At 36.7% G+C, this 25,723-nt stretch overlaps 1 pseudogene; it reads left to right on the forward strand.

Moving 5' to 3' along the window:
- The first annotated feature begins 9,430 nt into the window (after nt 1-9,430).
- LOC118997777 (uncharacterized) lies at nt 9,431-9,544 on the forward strand (annotated as a pseudogene).
- Nucleotides 9,545-25,723: the final 16,179 nt, after the last annotated feature.

Genomic DNA, 25,723 nt, shown 5'->3' on the forward strand with positions numbered 1-25,723 from the left:
CACCTATGCCTCCATCTTGGCGGAAGTCCTAAAAATGTTTTTTAAAGATTTCTCCTCTCTGGCTCTGCTGAAATATGTATTTCTTTACGTTAAGGTCTGCATCTCATTCACTTTTGCCTTCACTGCTCATAACTAGCAACTAGAGTAGTATAGTATCTTCCATAGAATAAATATTCAAATATGTGTTAATTAGTGTAAATTATCTTCTTACAAACTATCTTTTAATTACACAATTCCAAGATTTTTTTTCTGTGTGAATGAAGCATGGGAAAGTAAGTTTAGGACCCGATTTATTTTTCTATAAATAAATGCCACTGAGTTTTGTCTTTAATCCTGATGGTTTATATTAGTTTTATAGTGAACATTTTTTAAGAAGCAATGGACACAGCATTATTCAAAGAGAAATTTTGAAAGAAAGGAAATCATGAGGATTAATGTCCTTAATATTCATTTCTGACAGCCTATGTTCAAGTTTAGGTTGTCTGGTCAACATTTAGGTCTGACTCGTAGTTTCCAAATCACAGTTGTCGTGTTCTAAATCAATTCCCTGGGAGAGATTTAGGGATAGCTCTTCCACAGGTTTTCTCAATTAAAGATGCATCTAGTTTTGCCCACATCTGCTCATAAAAAAAAATGAATAATGGAACACACATGTGCAGACTTGTGATTCATTTTAGCCTCTTGCAGGTGCAAATGCAAGTTTTAAGGTGCAAAGTGGAGCCACAAGCAATGTGGGCTTGTCCAGCTGAAATCCTAGCCTTTAATCACATCTAAATAACTCTTCAGGTGATGCAATCACAGGGCTTTGCTCACAAAAAGGGTGTAATAAATATTGTAGATTGAACTGGTATATATTAACAGAGGAGGCTACATTATTTAGAGAAAATGAAATCTGGCTAATTTTCACCAATCTGGTATTTGCTAAAGCAAATTCACCCCAAATTCACCTTGAGTATGCTTCAAAGCCACTTTGACCAAATAAAATAAAGAAATAAAATACTTTTATTTGTATACATACCTGATTCAGGAATTTGCATTGACAGGTAACCTAAATCTATCATAATTACTAAATATCCTTGCAGCTGGGGTAGGCTTCCAGCAAACAAACTAAGTCAATTCTCAGTTACAAGAAATAGAAAAGCTCACTGATGCAGATAATCCTGAGCAGCACAAAATCCCCAAATCGTTTCTTTTCAGCTTGGATGTGCGTTTACAAGATTTTTTCCCAGCAGACATCGGTTCCTAATTTCATTTTCCTTAGGTTAAGATTCTGTGAACATACACCTTACTAATGAATTAAATTGTCGCATACATTTCATTAGCCAGTATACACAAGACTGTGTCTTTTGCCAGTTAAGGTCATAAGGGTAACAGCTTTTGAGGATAGAGAGTAGAGCTTTATTTTCTGAGGGGACATATGTCTCCGTAGCCACCCTAATTAATAGACATACAGCATAAAGCATGTTTAAGATCACTTAAATAATAAAGCTAAATTTTACATAAACTATAAAAAGTCCTAGCTATTGTAAGACCTATGATGAAAGCGACTTTAAACTGCCTGAATGCACAACAGCTAAGATCCAAACTGGGATTAGATACTTGACTATGCTTAGCCTTAAACCTAAAAGTGGCCTGATTTTCATGACGTTTGTTAAACATGATATGCTTTACATCCTCCAATGATCAGGTGTATGTATTTCAATTGTTATTTTGCTGGTGTAGGGACAATATGTTTCTCCCTACTCTGAGCAGAAGAAAAGACCCCAGTTCCCTTGTTTCTTTATGAATTAGAGATACCCATGCTTAAAGAACAGCACACACACACACACACGCGCACATACTTACTTGCTTTCGTTTTGACATTGTAAATACAAAATAGTATCATAATTATGGAAATATCTTATTTTGTTAGCAACCGATATGTATATATCCATATCCAAAAGACCATAACAGAAAGGAGACTCTTCCAGAGAGCTTTGTTTTGACACACACAGTAATAGTGAGAGCGAGTTCCAAAGTCACTGAAAGAGACAAAGGAGCTTTCCCTTTTTGCTTCATGTGTTAAGTATATTTATCTCCTTTATCAACCCCAAGGCAGAGAAAGATGACCATTAAGTTCTGCCTTTCCATTTTCCTCCTGTTATAACACCTCTCAACTGAACCCTCCTTGCTCTGTTTATCCAAATCCTGCCCATTTTTCAAAGTGCAGCCCAAACCCTACCTCCTGTGAAGCATTCCCTGACCATTTCATCTGGAAGCAATCTTTCCCTCTTCCAAATTTCCACAGGACCTATTTTCCATACCTCTCAGTTAGCACTTATTATTTACTGACTGGTAGACATGAAATGTTTTCAGAAATGTTCTAGCCATGGTGGAGACATTTTTATCCTTTTGTATAGAAAATGAATATTTATTTTAAAAGCACAATATTAGGCCTATGTGTTTGTATTGTTCTTAATGGATCTGAATCTAGTTTGATTATGGGCTATATCATGATTACAAAAAGGAAGCATGTATGTAATGCTTACAATATTCCAGATATTGTTTTGAGAACCTTAAAGATATTATAGGTTCTAAGTACACATGTAATGTTGCTAACAATAGAGATTTCATGTGTGTGCATATTTTTTACGCACCTTATATGTGTGCACGTGTGTGTGATTATGTTTTATATGTATATACATGTGTATATATGTATATATATGTACTTGTTTTGCTCCTATGAATATGAGAAATGAAGTAAAATAGTATTCTGGCACTTATAAATGCATCAATAAATTGCTAATAATTATAAATTTAATAATAAATTTCTACTATTCTTCACCTCTAAAATATATAAAGGTGCAGGCTGCTAAACAATAAAAAACAGTATATCTTAGTATTTTCCATCTTTGAGGAAGAAATGGAGATTTTAAAAGAAAAAATTTATATACTTAGAATAATACAAAATGAGATTTTATGTTTCAGAACTCAAGGCCCTCCTTTTCATCCAGCAGATAAAAATGTTGGCTTTATTTTTCTGCAGAAAAAGATGCAGACAAAAACAAAAAATACTCAACAATTATCTAAAAGTCTTAGATTCTAATCCTGCTTCAGTAACTAACCTTTCTGTTCCTAAGTTTCTATCACTGAAGACAAGGGGTACCAATCCAACTAATAGCGTTATTTCAGCTTCAAATTTCAAAATTTGTGTATGATTTTGCCCATCTGGAAGACAGTCCATTCAAATGAATTTTAAGAACCATATCTATCAGTTTCTGTAATACAATTATGTAACTTAATTTTAATGTAATCCCAGCAAAATCTTTCAATTTTCAGAAGCTGATAAAGATGAAAGTGACTAAATAAAATTGTAGGAATCTTATATCTATACTTAAATTACCCTTTTATAGGTTTAATATTTCCTGAATTGGCATGATTATAAGCACACTGGAGATCATGGAAGTCATTTAAAGCAGAAAAGTAGACAAGGTCACTCAAAGTCCTTGCCTCCAGGCTGGGGGTACCCTTGAAAAAATTCCAGGATTATTCTGTTTTCATGGAAACACTACCTTTTTTTAGGTGCCTTTTCAACATCTAACACAGGATGTATTGTTTGCTATGCCATTCAGTCCAAGGCACTTATCACGTACATCACTGTTATCCCATGCTTATGGATCATGAGGGCTTTGAATTTAAAAGATATTTGTTAAAAACATGTTATGAAACAAATATTTTGCAAGAATATATCTTCATGCCTATGTCAAAAGTCAGCCCACTACAAAAAGGTCTTTGAAGATTCTTTTACATTTCTTGTTAAAATAAGAGTAACCTTAAGAAAGAAAATATTTTTAATGTGTAAAATTGTCCTGAGTTGTGTTATTTTACTAATAATCTGAAGCTATAGATTATTTCCAACAAAACAGAAAATGCAGAGTAAAGGACTAAGTTAGATGAATACACCAAGAATAATATTTAAGAATATATATGTATTTGTATACATAGTTGGCAAGCTGATCCTACTAAGGACTTATTTTAAAGAGAATGCTAATAACCCTCATAAACATGGTAATTTAGGTGCTAAAAGCCAACATACAAAAACCTCTAAAATGAAGGTATCCAGATTATTGAGGGACAAAGTCCATCCATTAGCTATCTAGGCACAGTGCCCAATGGAGAAGGAACTTTCCTTAAAAGGCAAAGCTAGTTAAAAGATCAAGTCAATCCAAGATAGTGACTTGAGTCATGCTTCTCAAATTGCCCAGCTGCAAGGATCTCAGATGTTTTAGCAAAAGAGAAAACATGTATGTTTTCAAATGTAAGATTTGATAAGAAAGCAGGATCAAAGAACTATGTCATTTTACACCGTGTCAGCAATACGTGTTTTGTTTACTACTGTGACTTTGGAGAATGATACTCATTACATAAAAGCAGGGAACACCATCTAAGCTAGCCGGTCTGGGAGTCTTTGGGGAAGCAGGAAAGTACTTCTCACTGGAGTTGATTGTAGGGAAAAGAGAGACTGTGATGGGAGGTAGAAGAAGGTACCAGCAATCACTGCACATAATATGGTGTGTGGGCCCCAAATCCCAAAGAGAATAGAAATAAAAGTTTGAGTGCTATACAAAAACTATTTTATAATGCTTTGTACCACCCCCAAAATTATGATAACTGAGAAAACATAGAAAACATGTTAAAAATATTTCACAAATTGAGGAAGGTTGTGTAACCAAACACAATTTATCCAAATTAAAAATGTGTTTTTGTTTTACATTTGGAGGAAAAATACATTATATAGCATTTTAAGTTTTTTCTTAATCAAAAGTCATTTTGTACTATTTTCATTTCCAACTATTTAAGACCTTCCAATTGTTACCATTATTATTAGTTATTTTCAAACACATGCATGTTTTCTGGCTGGAGCTGGGTTATAAGCATCTTTGAAGGGAAAAAAGACACATCCTATACCTATTTCATTCCCTCTCAGTGTGTAACAGAAACCTAGAGCTCAGGTGTGATATACGAAGGACACATGGAGCACACACATTAACTATGTCTCATCTGCCAACAAGAGATAGACAACGACAGCCAAGATTGCTGCCATTAACTCTTAAGTAAGAGTCATTATGGTGTCAAATTAGATTTAAAATTTCAATTCTCTAAAAAATTAGAAAATGAGTAAAATACTGTCAGAAATGGCATTTTGTTTTATTTTATGAGGTATATTTCCTTTCACATTAGTCTTCTTATTGGCCATCTGCTGTGTGTCTTTCAAAGTTATTCAGATACAATTCATGTTCTGTTTAAATCAAGCCAAATTTTCTTTTTTGTTATCAGCACCTGCCTTGCTACAACAGAGGAAGTGAATTGGGAGAAGGGATCATGAAAAGGGAACAAAAATAATTTGAGAAAAAAGAAAAAGTATCTAGGAGAGACCTAGAACCATCTATACCAAACAGGATGTAGGCAAAAGTGTGCCAACCTCTCCAACCTTTTTTATAGGAAAAGCTTAGAAAACAGCTGTCCTTTAGTAATTTTATTTATTTTTTATTGCAATTCAGTAAGTAAACGGGAATTCAAAAAATAATTCCCTACTCTTTGGTGCCATCATGAGGCCATAATAATAAAGTACTGAAAAAGTACATCTCCAGGGTAACCCAGGGTTTTGATATTTTCTTTTCATTCAAAATCTAATCATCCAGAGAATGAAAGTTTATTTCAGAATGAAATACAATGACTTCTACTATAACTCCAACCCTTCAACTAACAAATCATAGCTCTTATATCTACATAAGTAGTTTATTGATTGAAATAAGATGTACCTTAAATTTTTAAGCAGCTATGAAATTACAGTTTGGTGAATTTGGGGTCAGTAAAATATTCAGGTTCTGAAGTTACAAAGCCATACCCTAAAGCTCTTAGGGTACTTTAAACCAATCATAGAAACATCTCAGCTTTACTTACTTATTCTGTGGTGTCATAGGGTAGCAGGTAAGAAACTACAACAAAGCACCTCAGAAGTCTCGACACCTGGTGTTGAGATATCTCAAGAAAAGAATATGCTGTTTTAGCAAGGAGACTAGAACCAATGATAATAGGAAGGATATAGCAAAGCAATGCAGTGGAAGGACTATCTAATGAATACATAAGGACTTCATGCCCAGAAGAAATCAAAGTACAAATCAACCTCAGGTGATTCAGTACTTGAAATCATCATCACAAAATACATCTAAAAATTGTAAAAAGATGTTTTATTAAATGTCTCAACAAAGTTTACCTTGTTCTTCTATTTGTGCTAGAGTTGTATTACTACCCCTAAGCTCATATTATGTCCATTTTTAGCCTTCTTTTACAAATATATCAATGAAGATACAAAATGTTTATTATTCATCTTTCTCAGTCCATTTAATTTTTTGTCTGAATTATTAAAGGTTTCTCATGTGATGAAAACATGATCCCTCCGTCATACCTACTGATGCCTAAATCTGATTTCTTCCCACTATCCTCAAAATTATGCCCATTTCCCTTTCTCTTTGTTTTTTTGTTGTGTAAAACAAAGAGCCCTATTAATTTCATGTCAGGTGTTGGGCAGGAAATTATCCAATGCATAGGTTATGCTCACTTCAGCCTTTCTTATTTACTGGAAAAACCACAGGCAGGAAAAAATAAAACTACTGAACTGCTTTTCAGTGCCTTTTTTCCTACAGTGTTCTCTTCCTACCCTGCCTACACTGAGCACCTGTATGCAGCACGTCCACACCTTCAGAATTATCGAAAATAGAAACGCCATCATTAATGTCAGTTCTAATAAAGGGGCCTGAATTGCTTTCTTCTCTTTTCCTTGTCTTAGAGACATATTTTTAAAAATGAAACATATTCCATTACAAATGGAATTCTATTCAGTTATAAAACATATTATTTTGTTATGGTTTGATTTCAAAAAGAAAATTATGAATAAGTGTTCTTTTTATTGAGGTATAATTGAAATACATTAGTTGAGTTTCAGGTGTATAACATCAATATTTGTATGTATTGCAAAGTGATCACCACAATAAATCTAGTTAACATTTGTCCCTATACACAAGTTACTGTTTTTTTTTGTTATGAAAACTTCTAAGATTTACTCTCTTAACAACATTCCAATATGTGATTGAGTATTGTTACCTACAGTCACACACTATATATGCATTCCAAGGATGTATTTATTTTATAACTGGAAGGTGGTACCTTTTGAGACCCTTTACCCATTTCACCAACCCACCCCCACCCTCCAGCTCTGGCAATCACCAATATGTTCTCTGTACCTATGAATCTAAGCTCATAGGTTAAAAAGCAGATCTTACATGTGGAAATAGTAATAGTTTCTCTCATTAAAGAGGCATCTCCTTTGGGGACCTGGCCTTCAGCTTTCTTTCAATAGCATCGCATGCTAATCCCAATTTGGTTTTAGGCATAAACTGCCCTCATTTGGCCCCTGCAAAGATGCTCAATATAGATCATTATCTTTAACATTGTCCCGGAGAAAAAGAGTCCTTAAACCTCCCTCACTGTAATAGCACCAAAAGCTCCTTGTACTGGGGAAAGTTATCAAAAGCCCCTTGTACATGGTTTCTGTGCTGATAAAATTCTCAAAAGCCCCTGTGTGAGGAAGGAAGCTTAAGAGCCAATGTCATTGGAGATGAAAAGGATTACGGGGACCACCTTTAACCTCCTTCAGGCAGAACAAGGCTATTTCAATGTCAGATGCTGTACAATATTCAAATATTTAAATGCCATCTCATCATAATTTTATCCATCTCACATGCTAAGATAGTTTCTTTCCATTCCAACATCATTGTCATCTCCTGATTTTACTTCATTATGTAGTTTTGTGGAAGAGAAATTTATGAGAGAATGGAATATATAAGTTTCTGATTCAGTTGAGATCTAAGAAAAGAGTCCCATGATTCTAACATAAAGTATTTAATACATAAAAATTCATTAGACATGTTATGAAAGGGAAGAGTGCAGAAACTCAAAGACTGATAGTAATGAGAAGACAGTGCAAATCCATAGGTGGAGACACAAATATGTGAAACAGTGTGAAGAAGCCATGGATGGTGCTACTGGGTAGAGGGTAGAACTAGGTCATTCCTATCCAGGAGGGGCTGGAAGCCATGCAGGCAGGCTCCAGACAGAAATGCGACACTGGGGAGACTGCTCCATTTCTTTCTCTCCTGGCTGTCTTCCAATTTATGGCCAATGACTCTCCCTGTGTGAACCTACCAGAACCCCTCAACACAAGGCCTGAGTTATGTCACCACCTAAAGGAATCAGTCTCCAGGAGCAGGACCCTGGAACTGGGAGGAGTTAGTCCAGGTCAGACTAACCCAGGGCCAGGGCAGAACCCTAGGTAGGAAAAAAGTGTTGTTGTAAGGAAAAAGAGCAAATACAAGAGACTTCATTCACACTTCCTTCAGAAAATACATGTACTTCCCTTTTGTATTGTTTTAAAACAATCCATAGTTGGTCCTTCCAAGTCAGAACTTCTTTTTTATTAAAAAAAAGGCATTATTATTTCTTTGACATGTTGCAATTAAGAATTATGTATAATTTTGCCCTGGCTGGTGTAGCTCAGTGGATTGAGCGCAGGCCTGCGAACCACACAATCGTGGTTCAATTCCCAGTCAGGGCACATGCCTGGGTTGCGGGCCAGTTCCCAGCAGGGGACACACCAGAGGCAACCATACATTGATCTTTCTCTCCCTCTCTCTTTCCTTCCCCCTCTAAGGATAAATAAATAAAATCTTAAAAAAAAAGAATTATGTATAATTTAATACTAATTTATCTTTTTAAAAGGTAAACTGTTCTTTCTCTCTGCTTAAAATGTAGTTGTTGTAAAAGTAATTTTCGCTAAATTAGTTTTTCATTTTATTCTCTGCAGCTAGTAATAAAAATATATCTCCCAGCTGTGATGAAAACATAATCTCTAACGGTTCCCAGCAAAGACAGTTCATTGTTTGATAAAGTGGGGACTGTCAAGAGCAAAATCACAACTCTGAGGCTATTTTGTTTCATTTGACTGCCTCTTTAAGTGACATTATTCAAGAATGTTTTGTTCCCCTAATACTTATATTGTAATTTTTAAGATTTTTAATTACTAAATTCAGCATATTTTTACCTCATAAAACAGATCTATATTTCTATAGTACTATTTCTATAACCTATTAATTAATTCTGGAAAATGCTCTGTTTTATTTCCAGTATCAAAATAATCACTGATTTTCTCTATTATTTTTTGATGGATTAATACACACAAAATTCACACAGATATATAACCTAAATGCATTAAATTCCAATTTCCTATTGTGCTTTTTTTAGGACTTTTTGCATAATACCTATAAAGTTTAAACTTAATCTAAAGATTCTATGAATTTGGTAGTAATCTGTCAGAATATATAAATTGGAATATATAGCTTCTCAGCCTTTTGGCTAAGATCAAGCGTAGTATCTGTTCTTATCAGTTTAAATTGGAATATAGTAAGCTGATCATTTACAACTATAAATTTATTAAATAGAAACCATAGCCAAAGTGTTTGCTACTGTTTGGCTGGAGTGGGGGTGGTTGGGGAGGGAAATGCAGACAACTGTAATTGTCTGCATTAAAACAATAAAATAATTTTTTTAAAAGTGTTTGCTACCATTTTCACAGTAATGAATGAAGTATCTGTTTTCTTTGACATGAAAAAATCTATAATTTGGGTGCTCTATAATATTCATTCTCCAATATATTCCTTTATACATCATACATCCCCTTTCTATGCCTAAATTTTCACTAACCTTACCTAAAGATAATTACAGAAGTGTGTTATTTTCTATTCGGACACTAGTCAGAATAGTTTTTTTTTAATTTAATTTATTTATCTTTAGAGGGGAAGGGAAGGAGAGCAGGAGAGAAATATCAATGTGTGGTTGCCTTTCCTGCATCCCCTGCTGGGAACTGGCCTGCAACCCAGGCATGTACCCTGACTGGGAATCGAACCTCTATCCTCTGGTTCGCAGGCCTGCACTCAATCCACTGAGCTACACCAGCCAGGGGAGGATAGTTAATATTTTTATTTATTTTTTAACTGTGCTATTTCTTCACCTGTGTTTTTTCATACTTTATTGATTATGCTACTACAGTTGTCCTGACTTTTACCCCTTTGTCCCCTCCACCCAGCAACCCCCACTCCTTCAGGCAATCCCCCCATCACTGTTCATGTCCATGGGTCATGTGTATAAGTTCTTTGGCTACTCCATTTCCTATACTGTACTATACATCCCCATGGCTATTCTGTAACTACCTGTGTGCACTTCTTAATCCCCTCACCTCTTCACAAATTCTTACCCTACCCCGCCTCCCATCTGGCAACCTTCCGGTAACTAACTTCTATTCTCTTGTTGCTTTTAAGAGTCTTTATCTTTAACCTTTGTTTGGCCTTTTAACTATGGTGTGTCTTGCAGTGGGCTTCTTTCCATCCATCATAAATGGGACTCTGTATGTGTCCTGGACTTGCATATCTATTTCCTTCACCAAATTAAGGTGAAGTTTTCCTTCACTATTTTTCAGATAGATTTCCTGTTTCTTGCTCTTTCTCTTCTCCTTCTGCCACCCCTATGAGATGAATGTTAGGCCTCTTAAAGTTGACTCAGAGTTTATTTATACTATCCTTAATTTTTTGGATTCTTTTTTCTTCCTGTTGCTCTGATTGGTTGATTTTTGCTTCCTTGTGTTCCAAATCATTGATTTGATTCTCAGTTTCATCCACTTTGCTGTTGTTTCCCTGTAAATTGTCCTTTTTTTTTTCAATTAGTATATTCTTGGTTTCTGACTGGGTCTTTTATATGCTGCTGAGGTCCTCACTAAGTTTCTTGAGCATCCTTATAAACAGTATTTTGAACTCTGCATCTGATAGATTGCTTATCTCCATTTTGTTTAGCTCTTTTTCTAGAGTTTTGATTTATTCTTTCATTTGGGCTATGTTTCTTCATCTCCTTGTTTTGTCAGCCTCCCTGCATTTCTTTCTATGTATTAGGTAGAGCTACTTTGACTCTGTGTCTTCGTAGTGTGGTATAATGTAGTGGATGTCCTATAAGATCCAGTGGCACAGCCTCCCTTATCACCCAAGCTTGGTACGTGAGGTGTGCCCTTTTTGTGGGCGGAGTACACCCTCCTCTGTTAGTTGAGCCTTGGTTGCTGTTGGTGGATCAATGGGAAGGATTTACCCAGGCCAGTCAGCTGTAAAGACTGGTTGTGACCACTGACCACCAACCTCCATCCACCCTGGAGGGTAAGTCATGCAGGGACAGAGTGGTAGTGCTCCGGTGTGGTCTGTAGCTGTCCACTGGGTGTGCTGGCCCTGGGATTTCCCAAGTGGTACAGGCCAAGGTCAGCCCCTACCTGTGTTTTTCCCAGGGCACCCTTCATGAGCTGTAAAGCAATTTGAGATGGCTGCTACTTGTGCTGGGCTTGGCAAATATCAGGTGAAGCCAAGCTGTGACTCTAAACCAGCTGCTACTAGGGCTCACTGAAGCCAACTGTTGCTTTTCTCATAGGACTTAGGAGCCAAGACCACCCATTCTTATGAAAAGGCAGCTTAAGTGGGCCCATAAGATGGGTGGGGTAGAGCCTCTGTAGATCTCCAAGGTGGGTCACACAGTGTGAGCCAGGCTGAGTCTCAGATATGGCACCAGCCCACCAGCTCTGTAGGGGGAGGGTTCAGAGGACAATGACCTCTGCTTGCCCCAATGCCAGACACTTCAGTTTCTCCCTGTGCACCACTAGTGCCCTTCAAGCTGCCACCCAGTGCTGGAGCTTAGAAGGAGTACATCTGAATAGGTGAGTCTATGTGTGGGTTCCTTAAGAGGAATTGCTTAGGGCTCCAGCAGCCTCCTCTACCAACTCAATCCCTGCTGGTTTTTCCAGCCAGAAGTCGTGGGGATTTATCTTCCCAGCACTGGAATCCTGGGCTGGAAGGCCTGGTGTGAGTCTAGAACTCCTCACTCCCAAGATATCCCTTCTGAATTTTTATTCACGTGGGTGTGGGGCCAGCCTATTCCACATCCTTGCCCCTCCTACTAGTCTGGGTGGATGTGGTTCCTTCAATTCTGTAGTCGTCTGCCTTCCATTCAATTCAATTTTGGAGTAGTCCAACTGACATTCAAGTCTATTTAGTAGTTATCAGACTTGCATTCAACTCAATTTTATAGTTGTCAGAGTTCCATTCAACTTGATTTCTGACATTCCTGAGTGATCATTGTTCTATATTTTAGTTGTAATTTTGACGTTGTGTGAAGAGGCAAACCATGTCTGCCTATGTTGCCATCTTGACCAGAAGCCAATATTTTTATATCATAATGTAACAGGATGCAGCCAAGAGGGAGGCTCCAAAAAAAGGGATTTGGAATGGGTTCCACAACTCAAGGTGTCCAGGAAATATTAAGGTGTCCTCACCCCTTCCCCCTGACAGGTGTGAGTTGGGGAAGGGACAAATGAGCAGGGCCACTGAGAGCTGTTTCGTATAGCAAAGGCTTTGCTGCTAACCTCTGGCATGGTCATTTAACATATCTATAACCCTTAACTGGCTGCATAGATGTGTTAAATAGCTGTGGCTATGCTCTGAGCCAGGGGGATGGAAGTGACTTCCACCCAAGATGTAACTGGGGGCAGGTCCCCTGAGTTATAGTGCCTGCATGAGAGCTTGGAGATGACTGACTCCATGACATGGGGCCACACCTGCCCAGACTCATGATGTCAGCTCAGTAAACTTGAAATAATACAGGAATGCTAACAGGTGTAACTGATTCTAGGAGGAGTCAGAAATGGGGCTGCAAAGGAGGACTGGCTAGGGGACTTAAAACCCAGACGCGGCAACCATTTGAGGACAGGGAACCACATGGCTGTGGCAGTGCAAGGGAAGAAAGTCACGCACCTCTGGCAGAGTGGGGACCCCTGCAGCCATGTAAAGGAGAGAGAGCCACAAGGCTTCGCCAGAGCAGGGACCTGCGCAGCTTTAGTAGGGGGAACCACTGTGTGGCTTTAGCAGACAATCGCCACTCGGCTTTGGCAGAGTGGCAACACCCACCTCCCTGCAGCTCTGGTGGAGAAAAGAACCATGTGGTTTTGGCCAAAGTGCAGATACTTGCCACTTTGGTAGAAGAGGACCATGCAGCTCTGGGGTGCTTCCTTCAAGGTTGCATGGCCTGGGAAGTAGGAGAGACTTTGCCTGGAAGAAGGGTGAAATAACTCTTGCCAGGAAGCCATGAGAGAGTGCCACATGGCTTCGGCTTAATTGGAGATCCTGTCTGAAAGGTGAAAGAACTGACAGTACCAGTGGCCTGAAACACCGACATGTGCTTCTTTTCCTGAGTTACAGTACCCCAGTTAGGTCAGGGGGAGAAGGAAGCACTGTGGGCTTCCTTCTTTGATATTGGGTATCCAAAAGGACTTTGATATTTTAATGGGGACATTGCATCACTACTTTAAGTCTGTATAGCTTTAAATAAACCTTTCCTTTTCTTTCCACAAATCTCTGGTATTGAGAGACATCTTTCCTCTGGCGGCAGACATAATGAACCTTGGACCCTGTTGTTCTGTAACAGTTTTGGCATCCCCGGGTGGGCCAAATATTGCCCTCCCTGTGTGTTTATTTGCTCTGTAACAATAATACACATATTATATTCTCTGACCTCAATGCACGATGGCTGGGCAGGAACCTTCCTCTCTTCTTCGAGCCTGGATCCTTTCCCTGTTCTGAACCAGTACCCTTGCTTTTTTACAGAGCTTCTTCATTGTTACCTAACATCCCAACCTCCTTGTTCCTGATTATCACCACCTTTGTAGTAATGTAATTTTGAATATTTCTTTGGCTCTACAATGTGTTAGCAAACCAAATTTAGTCTTACTAGCATGGCATACAAAGCTCTTCTGCACATGGTCTCTATCAGTTTCACCTCCCACTGTTCCCCTTTCACATTTTTATTGCAACATTTTCAAATTGCATACAACCCTCAAAACATGCCACATTGATTATTTTGAACATTTTTTTCTATCTGGAATGACATTATCTGTCCTAGTTCTTTGGGATAACCTATTCTTCTATACCTATTTAAATAACTGTTTCCCCTGGGAAGTCTTCTTTACACAGTCCACTCATCCCTCCTTGGAGCACCTAATAGTATGATGATTACTCATGTCCATGGAAAACTTTTCAGTGAGCAGTGTAGAAGCACAGCCCATGTGCTTACCATGTGCCTGCAAGTGCTTGACATGCTAATGAAGTAACTGTGATATTTTATTGTAAGCTCCTAAAATACTGCATTTTAATTGAGAAAGATTTAACACCTAGTAAATATATTTTATAATGATTTTGATGTATCTGATTTTTAAAATTTACAAAAATAAAATTATTTTATCAGGAGTCTAGAAAGGAATGGAAGTACACATTTGCAGCAGTTTAGGACTAACTACCTAAAACAAACATAAGCTGTCACCTTTGGCCCTGTGGATTTTCATGATATTTTCCTACATAAAACTCGATGTATCATTTTAAAAGACAAGTGAATAGGCAAGGAAAGCCTAACTAACTTTCGTATGAAACCTGGAATTACTGAGCTGGTAGGTATCTGAGGGACACATAACTCCCAATAAATGAAGGAATCTGTATTATTGTGATAGATCTTCATGGGCCCTCATTGCACACTTCCTGTAGTAGTCAGCCCATCCCTCTGCTGGTCAGGTCTAGTTATCAAAGAAGTTTCTTTCTTATACGTAGCCAAATTCTTCCCCCATAAAGTTCTACAGCTGCTTTGTCCCACAGTAACTACATAGAGATCAATATTTTTCAGCTGATTATTCAGAGTTTTGAAGTTAGTTGCAAGTGTTCCTGTTTCTATAAGAAGATCCTTATCTTCCCAATTGGTTTCCAGGATCATTTTGTGGCTGATCCTTTTCTAGACAGAGATAGTTCACACATCACTGTTTTTTGTAAACATTTAGATCATAGCTTTTGAATACGTAATACTCTGACCAGTACTCTCTCCCATGCCCAGGATCTCCACAGAGTATGTAGTGAGCAAATGGTCATCCTCAAATGACATACGATGTTAGAGTAATGCTAAAAAATTCTGCTAGATAAACGTCCAAGGGACTCAAAATGAGAATCGATTTTGATTCATTTTACTTTGTACGTTTAACAAATACAACAAATCCACCATCTCAACTTCATGTAAATCTGATAAGCTTATCACTCACAGGACACCACTTTCCAGTGACAGAGCTAAGTTAGGCCAGTGAGACTGACTGTCCCAAGAATGTAAACTAGGCATGAAAATGTGCTTTTAGATGGAGGGAACTAATGGCAAGACTTAAAAAAGAAAACTATGGTAATAAACTAAATGTGATAAATGAATAAACAAATGTACTATATCCATAAAATGGAATAACATTCAACTATTTTTTAAAAATGAATGAAATAGTGATACATGAGATATGGCTGATCCCTGACTGGTGTGGCTCAGTTGATTGGCATCATCCTGCAAAACGAAAGGTAGCTAGTTTCATTCCCAGTCAGGCATATGCTGGATTGTGGATTTGGTCCCCAGTCAGGCATATTCTGGATTGTTGCCTATGTATATTAATCAGAGGCAACCAATTGATGGTTCTCTCTCACATCAATGTTTCTCTCCCTCTCGTTCTCCCTTCCTTCCCTGCTCTCTAAAAATAAAAGTCTTTAAAATAACCAAAAAAAATATTGATGAGCCTTGAAAACATTATCTTAAGTGAAAGAAGCCAGATACAAAATACATATTGTATGATTCTGTTTGTAGTAAATATGCAGAACAGGCCAATTTGTAAAGACAGGTAACAGGTTAGGAGTTGGCAGAAGCTGGTGGGGAGAGGATGAGATATGGAGATCAGTGCTTAACGGGTAAGGTTTTCCTTTTGGGATGATGTTTAAAACTAGGTAATGGTGATGGTTGCAAAGCAGTGCAAATGCCACTGGTCACATACTCTAAAGTGGCTTAAAGGGCAAAGTTTATGTTTTATGTCCTTACCACAATAAAACAGTTATCAAGAAAAACAGATAATCATTAACTACTGGTTCTCACATGAAACCCTGGTTTCTGTCTTTCCTTAGTTTTGGTTATTTGGCTTTTCCTTCTGTTTTATGAGTTATTCAGTAATTTCCTAATAAATACCTCTACCTCTGTTACCTATAATCATTTTTTAGTTTCAAACAAAAAAACACTGAATTCTTACATTTGTTATTGATAGTTTGGGAGATCAATTTGGTGAATATTTAGTAAAATATATGGTACCCAACATAGCCATAGCTAAACATCTATTAGCAAGAGTAGGAACAAGTCAGTAGGGGTATAGCCATACAGAAAGATATACTAATGTTCAAATTGAAGAACTATAGCTATGTATATTAATCTGGATCAGTCTTAAAAACAGCATTGGGAAACATTTAAGTACATCATTTGCATAATGTTTTATGACACATAAAACAGCATTATACTTTTACTTCTTCATGCATATATAGTAAAAAATAAAATTCATGAAATCTTAAATATTAAACCAAAATAGTGATACCATAACATATTGTATACTTCAATAATGACCACAATAATATTTCCCATCCCACATGTTCTTCTTGCACTGTGACTTTGTCATTTCTCTCATTGACAGTTGGTCTATGTCCCCTCACCATGAACCCAGGTGAACCTTGGTAGCTCCCTCAACCAACAGAGTATAGTAGAACTGATTCTATTTGACCTCTGAGGTTAGATCAATGCAAGTGCCATGCATTTCTGCCTGTGCTTTGAGGATACTTGCTCTTGCAACCCAGTTGCCATCTGTAAAGGAGCGCAGAACTTGGAGAGACTTCATGCATCATAGAGCCCTAGCTGAGGTCTCAGCTGACAGCCAGCATCAACCCACAGACATGTGAGCAAACAGCTTCCAAACAATTCCAGTCTCCAACCATCAAGTCACCTCCAGGCTTCATTTCTTCCCCGCTGAGGCTCCAAATGTCATGAATGGAGACAAGGCACCCCCACTGAATCTTTTTCCCAATGTCTGATATACACAATCCATAAAAAATATAAAATAGCTGTTGTTCATATCACTAAGTTTAGGCTTATTATTCAACAGTAGTAGCTACAATAGGAGAAGAAACTGAAAAATGAAATGAGAGAAGAGAGCCTATTCCATGTGGGTCAGTTGGTTGGACTGCTGTCCTGTAAACTGGAAGGTTGCCTGTCCAATCCCAGGGAGCATACCTAGGTTGTGAATTTAAGCCCCAGTCAGGGTGCATGCAGAAGACTGCCAATAAATGCTTCTCTCTCTCTCTCTCTCTCTCTCTCTCTCTCTCTCTCTCTCTCTCTGTCTCTGTCTCTCTCTCAAGCTCTGAGAAAAAATAATTGTCCTCTGGTGAGGATAAAAAATAAAATAGAATAGAGGAGTCTTAATAAATTAAGATTTGCAATAGACACTCAAATATTCTCTGGACTGTCCTTTACAGTTCAATCTCTAGTCTTTTAATATTTTATAGTAAATATAGAGGAAAAAAGCATGCATATTCTAGAAACTATTTTCAGTATATTCAAATATTTAAATTATGACAAAGTAGGCATCATGAATTAATGAGTAATTACATAATTAAAGCCATGATTGGGAAAAAGGAGGCTAGTTACATGCGGGCAAATCAACTTAGTACTCTCTTTATTTCAGGTGCTAAAATGAACTAGAAATGAAACTGTTTAGTTAAATGGAAAATCCTGGTGAGCATTTTTAAAAGAACTAGGAAAGAAGGTAACAATAATCTATTCTTGGGAGAGTTTTTCTAATATTATAATCAATTAAAATCACATACAAATATGGCAATAATTATATCTCTTTTCAACTTAAATTATTTTGTTGTTCAATTTCTACTCTAGGTCAAAAATGTCAAAATTTAAGAAATAAATAAGCATTTTATTTCTTATTCAGATTTTACTGAAAATATAATTGTGATCAACCTTAAATATCCCCTCCACCTTCTACACATCTGCATATTTATATCATTTCACTTTTTCCTTGTTGTCCACTTTAAAATTCTACTTATGTCTTTAAATTTGTGTCCTTTCATTCAGATTTTGTTCCATCAATAACTAATTCTAAATTATTTGTATCAAATTCAAGTCTAATAATTTCACTCCTTCTGTTTTTCCATTCACTAAAAGCATATTAAACTCTGTTTTTCTTTAAAACAATTATCTTTGTGTCTATTTGTAACTACCATTCTCTCACTCCTCTCTTCTTTTTATTGAACTATATTGATAATACTTCACAAATAATATGTCCACCTCACCTCCCATTCATTGCATATGTCTCTGAAAATTTTGTTTAGAGACAGTATAAGGTAGTGGTTAGAGCAAAGTCTCCTTGGCCAAGTCCAGAGTCAGCCTCTTAGTTGCTACATGACCTTAAACAAATTATTTTAGCTTTCTATGCATTAAAGTATTTACCTATAAAATTGAGTGACAATACTATTTCTATTATCATGCTCCTTTTATCATGATAATTGCCAGGTGTCAGTGACATATTTTACTGACATTCATAATTCAGTTTGAACTGTTGTTGTTTCTTAAAACTTGACTCCCACACTATCTACTAACTCTATTCATTCACTATTCACTTCTGTAATTTTATCTATATCCATATCTAGATTCTATTAGAATAACAGCAATTAAAGTAGCATTGTCCCTATCTCCTGAAGATTTCAAGGTGGTTGAGGAGACATACATTAACTCATTAATCACTGCAAAAATGTAAAGTAAAAACTGCTTTTCCTAAATCCAGAGCATCATTGAAGACCTTCCTTTGGAGTAACTGCCTATGAAACCCTAGATGACCTGGCTCCTGATTAATTCTCTAAGATTCTCTCCTGCTCTCAAGTAGGAGGCAGTGTCCTCTCTGCGCACATATATGATATGTAACCACTAGAGGACAGTAAAACACTTGGACTAACAGCAATCTGTCTTTCCTGTTCTCAGTGAAAATTGAGGTTAAAGAAGTCTGCTTTGCTTAAGTTATATATCTAAACAACCAGGCTTTCATTTACAAATTCCATGAAAGTGAAATTCTCCTCAAGTCTCCTCAGTGTTGACTTCATCCAACCCTTTCCTGCTACCATCTAGTCCTATTCTTTGTTGCTCTATCTTAATAAAGCAGCAGTTATGACCATACATGCACACACGCACACAAACCCACTACCTGTTTTCAATATTTTTGAGATAACTACTTAGTATATAATGGACGTGGTTATAGAAAACATTTATTGTTACTATTTAAGAGGAAATTAATGTTGATCTACCTACTTTAGGAAGATAAACCTAAGAACAGAGGAAAGGAAGAGGTTGAAAATAGCAATATTTAATATTAACTGAGGATTTACCATGTCCTGGAAACCCTTCCATCAAAAAGAAGAAAACCTCTAACTTGTGTCCTTTATCTTATTGGCCAGTGTTGGCTGTGGTTCATGACCTGTCCTGCAGGTCCCTCCATGTCACCCCTGGGGAAAGCAGATCCCATGCCCTGAGCTATGGCATTTCAGCAGAGCGAGGGAGTGGTAGGAAAGGCGAAATGTGTGCCCTGCAACTTTTCAAAGTACAGCCAAACATACTCCTCATTTGTGTATTTTATTTTACATTATCATTTTCTTTTTAAAGGATTTTTAAAATTTATAAAATGAAACAAAAAGGCATTGCTTGGTAAATCATGAGCCTGAACATCTTTTTTGAGAGTCAGTGGTACACAGACACACTTTGGTGAGTCCTGAGAGGAGAAGCCGGCTCTCTGCTCTCACTTGCATTTTTTTATCTGTAGTGGGAAGAAAAACAACTCTGAGTTTCAACTTTCATTGTTAAGAGTTGCCCCCACCACCTTCAAAATGCTTGCAGGGACTTGTGGAGAAGGGGATTATCAGATCTCTCACAAGCGGACGTTATTTTTGTCAGAGGATGAAAAGCAGAGGAGCCAAGATGGCCCTCATCAGATTCATTCTGTCTGCCATGAATTCTTATTTGAAAGGAGCTCCTACTTGTCCCTTACCCCTGCTTTGCCCCAGCACCTGCCAAACAGAAATGCTCATCATCTCCCACCTGGCTCAATGCTAATATCTCTCTACCCCTGCTTTACCTCGTCTTGCACACTTTCCTGACAGTTTTTTTCAGAATTGCTCCTTCCTACATTTAAAAAATCTAGCTGCCTTAAAAACTTGTCATTATTCTCCCAACTTACCTCCTACTCTCCATTTTAAAAATCCTCCACTCCAGTCAGTACTGGCCGACTCTTCACTGTTTCCTCTAAAACACAGGTTGTTAACACATTCATTGCACAATTCCAGAAGCCAAAGTATGCCATCTACCCTTGCTGCAGTATTGTGGTTAAGAAACTAGACTTTTTAAGAGTTAGGAATAAAATGTGAACTCTAAAGAGAGATAGGGTACTGAAAAAAAATACAGTCTGTAAATATCTGGAGCAGACTCACTAGTTAATTGTTTTTGTTGGGACCATCTATACAAGCATTAATACTCAAAGGTTGTTTGTAAACCTGGAGGAGAACAGTTATAATCTTCAATCTGCTCATTCCCCCTGAAAAATAAATACTTTTCCTTTGAAAGTGACAAATAAAATACTAACTTAGACCATCTGGAATCTGGACAGAATCCATTTTAAATACTAATCAAGCTCAGTTCAGCCTGGACCACTAATACAGATGGGCTTATTGCCCATAAGTTATCATTTCAGGAATCAAATGAAAATGGGACTCTTCCAGCATTACGAGTAGACCAAGTTTTGAAAATATGCTACTAAGAGTTATTCAAATAAAATGCTTTAATAGTAAGCATATGGCTTTATTTACTATTACTCTTTCATCCCTAAATAATTATCTTCAATATTCATTTTGAATTTGGTATGAAGCCATGACAAAGAGGCCTACATATTTGGAAGCACAAAGCCACCCAATTTATCAACATTTTGTGAGGCAGAAACAGCATTTATGAAGACCAGATGGTCTCTGCATATGAGATTTTCAATAATGGGTATCATTTACACACGAGGTATACGGTGACAATAGAGGTATAAAGGGTTTCTTAGCAGCAGAGTGATTTTCTATTCAATTCTCTGTTCCTTACTCACTGGGTCATAAATAATCTTCAGTTGTTTTCATGTAAGAATCCAACAAGAATAGATTATTAAAATTACTACAAAAGTATAGATGATAGAGCTACAATGGTTATTAGAGATTATATGATCTTCCAGTTTTATGGATTATGAAATTGAAGTTGAGAAAATTTAAATGATTAAATTGCCCAATTGCAGGTATGGGGACTCCAAGAGGCTGGCTTATCCTTTCATGACTTGCCACATCACTTTTCCTCTTCAAATAAAATGTTACAGGTTAGCATCTTGTTAATATTCACTAGGTAAAGCAAATTGATTAAGTACGAGACCAAAGAAATATACATGAAAGCATACACAATCAGCTTGGTACACAGTATAACTAAGAAAGAAAACAGTGAGATGGGAGAGAGACACTCATGTTTGCCTTTAGCAAGAGAGCAGCTTAAGCAGCTAGGTGATGTTGTTCTTTATTGTTTAAGGCAGGACAGTTCTGGCAAATACTCTGAAAGTAAGACAAATCTTTTAGAAACAAATATAATCATTTGTATATAATTGTCAGGATGGAACTTAATATTGGCAGTGACCTAAAATTTTCACACACAAGCATGACTAAATTATGTTTTATTTATTAAAACATCAATAATTACATACATATTTATCTGAATTACAATATAATTCTACTTAGGGTTTGAAACACCAGAGCCAGCTTGCATGACTCTCTGAAGAATAAATTTGAGCATAATTCATCCAGAGAGTATTCACAATCTGATTCCTGATGTGACTAGAGAATCGAGCTACAACTAACAAAGTAACTTTGCTTTGAATTCCTAGAAAAGGAATTTAAACTTGACTGAATATACTTAAAACCATGTTTCTATAAAAGACAAATAAAAACTCTCATTTAACTTACTGGTATCAATATGTTATACAGATGCCAGTTTCCTCCAAATCCAAAATCTAATAAAGGTAAATCAAAGTTAGTTTTGAAGCTGAAGCATTCTCTCCATTATGATGAAAGGAAAATCATAGGATAATAATGTAAAACAATAAATCGGCCTGGCTGGTGTAGCTCAGTAGATTGAGCCCGGGCCTGTGAACCAAACAACCGCAGTTGGATTCCCAGTCAGGGCACATGCCTGGGTTGCAGGCCAGTTCCCAGCAGGGGACTCACAAGGAGCAACCACACACTGGTGTTTCTCTCCCTCTCTCCTTCCCTTCCCCTTAAAGATAAATAAATAAAATGTTAAAAACAAAAAAAACAGTGCAACCAATTCCAAATTGAAAGAGGGTACCAAGAGCATAGGCAGATCTCTGCAGAATTCACTCAAAGGCAGACTTGTCTGACTGAAATCAGAAGGCACTGCCTTTAATTACTTTAATCACCAGATGAGCAGAAAAAAACATACATAAAAGATGGGGCTTATTCACTGTTTAAGCCTGCTATACCTAGTTGAAAACCTCTGTATATTACTTGGAACTCAGCTATAACTTAGATAAAACTGAGGTGAACTTGAAATAGTGAGCTGCCCCATGACGGAGGACTCACAAAGGAAGGGAGGGTAGATAGTTTAAAAAGGAAGAAAAAGAAACTTTAAGACATGCCACCATTGCAGGAACAATGAAAAGTAGAATTCTAGAAGTAAGAATATTTTAAGGACTTAGCTTGGTAGTAGTTTATTAATATCTATTGAATAAAAATAAATTCTAAATCATCCCATAAAAATTGTAAAGGAGATTTCATGCTTATCTCAACTCAAACATAAATAGCTTTCACTTAGCAGGATATTCTCAAGATCTATCCACAGTATCACACATGGCAGTTTTTCATCTTTTCTTACTGCTGTGTAGTATTCCATTGTATATGTGTACCACAGAAGTAAGCCAGTAGAGGAAATCAAGAATCATATGGTTTTATTCATATGTGGGATAAAAAACTGAAAACAGCAAGTAAACAAACTAGACAAACAAAAACTCATGGACACAGATAACAGTGTGGCGGTTAGCAGAGGGAAGCTAGTGGGTATAGTAAGTGTGGTAAAGGGTAAGGGTTCAGATACACAGTGACAGATTTGATTTGGGGTGGTAAACACACAATACAATACACAAATGCTGTACTTGAAACAGATAATTTTATTAACCAATGGAATTAATTTTAAAAATTAAATGTGAAACAAAAAGCAAAGATGTGGCCTCTTAAGCAAAAGAAAAAGGCAGTGTTATTTTAATTGCCTTAGCCATAGCCAAAAGATATTACTTCTCCTCAATGTTCTGTTCTCCAGAAATGAGTTAGATAGAACATTAACAAACAAGTAAGCAAAATATGACCAAAGATACTGAAATTCAGAACAGGCTGACAGGGACCAGAGGGGAGAGGGGAGAGGATTTCAGAGGAAAAGGGGAAGGATTCACAGAAACTAGTATAAAGGACACGTGGAAAACAATAAGGGGGGTGGAAATGGGAGGGAGGTGGGGAGCACGGGGTGGGGGGGCTGGGATGGGAGTGGGGAATGGAAAACTGTACTTGAACAATAATTAAATTTAAAAAATGGAAAAAATAATTTAACTTTAAAACATTGCAAAAAAGAACATTAACAAAAAATGCTATGATGATGGTAGTAACAGTACAGTAAACAGGCTCTCATAAATTTGGTTTCTTAGAACTCTGAGACTTGCCTGTGGTACATTATTGAATACTCCCTGAAAGACCAGTAATGGGACTAAAGGATACAATGCGTCTTCCAATACGTATATTTTTAAAGTCTATGACTGCATTGGAAAAGGATATAAGATCACCTATGTAGAATTATTGATAAACATGTATAGTCTGAATCCAGTAATGAGGGAAATGTTAGTCAAATAGATATTTGAGGGCTATTTTGTAAAACAACTGACCTGTACTCTATAAAAATATATAACTCATCTGTACTCTATAAAAATGTCTTAAAAATTAACTTGACAACAACAAAAATGTTGGAAAACTATTCTAGAATATAGAAGACTAAACTGACATAACATCTAATGCAAAACTCCTTCATTAGATTTTCAGTAAAAAAATTACATAAGGACATTAATGGAGAAAAATAAAAACTGAACTATATATTAAACAGAAGAGTGCATGAATTTGCAACTGCCAGAACGTGGCGTAGAAGGATATTCTTAGGCCAAGAATACACATGCTGAGGTATTTAGTGATAAAGGCTCATATTATCTTAATGTGTATTCATTTCTAGAAATAGCTTTCATATGTTTCAGCAAAATATTAATAATGAAAATATTTTAAACATAAAGATTGGGAAATAGAGGCAAAACAACTGTGGCAAAATGTTAAGAATTACTGAGTGTAGGTGAAGAGTGTGCAGTTGTCCTTTGTACTATCCTGGTAAATTTTGCATTGCTTAAAATGTTTTCAAATAAACTTTATTAATGAAAAAACCATCTAGATTTTAGAAAGGGACAAGGAAATTAAATAGTAAATTTTTACTTTCTTAAAAATGTGCCTATTATCATCCAAATCAGAAAGGAGGAAACAAAACTGTCATTGTTTGCAGATGACATGATAGTGTACATGGAAAATCCTATAGACTCTACCAAAAAAACTGCTCGAACTAATAAATGAATTTGGCAAAACAGCGGGATACAAAGTCAATATCCAGAAATCAAAGGCATTTCTCTATACCAACAATGAAGCAGCAGAAGCAGAAATCAAGAAAAAAATCCCATTAGATATAGCAAAAAGAAAAATAAATTATCTGGGAATAAATCTAACCAAGGAGGTAAAAGACCTGTATGCTGAAAACTACACAAGACTGAAGAAAGAAATCAAGGAAGACACAAACAAATGAAGACGTATACCGTGTTCATGGATTGGAAGAATTAACATCATCAAAATGTCCATACTACCCAAAGCAATTTACAGATTCAATGCAATACCTACTAAAGTACCAATGGCATATTTCACAGACATAGAACAAACACTTCAAAAATTTATATGGAACCATAAAAGACCCCGAATAGCAGCTGCAATTTTGAGAAAGAAGAACAAAGTAGGAGGGATCACAATACCTGATATCAAACTGTATTACAAGGCCACTGTAATCAAAATAGCCTGGTACTGGCATAAAAACAGGCACATAGACCAATGGAACAGAACAGAGAACCCAGAAATAAACCCAACTCTCTACAGTCAATTAATATTTGACAAAGGGGGCAGTAACATAAAATGGGGTAAAGATAGCCTCTTCAACAAATGGTGTTGGGAGAACTGGACAGCTATGTGCAAAAAAATGAAACTCGAGCACCAACTTATACCATACACCAAAATAAATTCAAGGTGGATAAAAGACTTAAATATAAGCCGTGACACCATTAAAGTCCTAGAAGAGAACATTGGCAGGAAAATCTCAGATATTTCACGCAGCAACATTTTTACTGATATGTCCCCTAGAGCAAGGAATATAAAGGAAAGAATAAACAAATGGGATCTCATCAAAATAAAAAGCTTCTGTGCAGCTAAAGAAAACAGCATTAAAATAAAAAGACAACCAACTG

This window comes from Sturnira hondurensis, unplaced genomic scaffold (genome assembly GCF_014824575.4).
Source record: "Sturnira hondurensis isolate 20B ecotype Veracruz unplaced genomic scaffold, ASM1482457v3 Scaffold0013499, whole genome shotgun sequence".
Lineage (NCBI taxonomy): Eukaryota > Metazoa > Chordata > Mammalia > Chiroptera > Phyllostomidae > Sturnira > Sturnira hondurensis.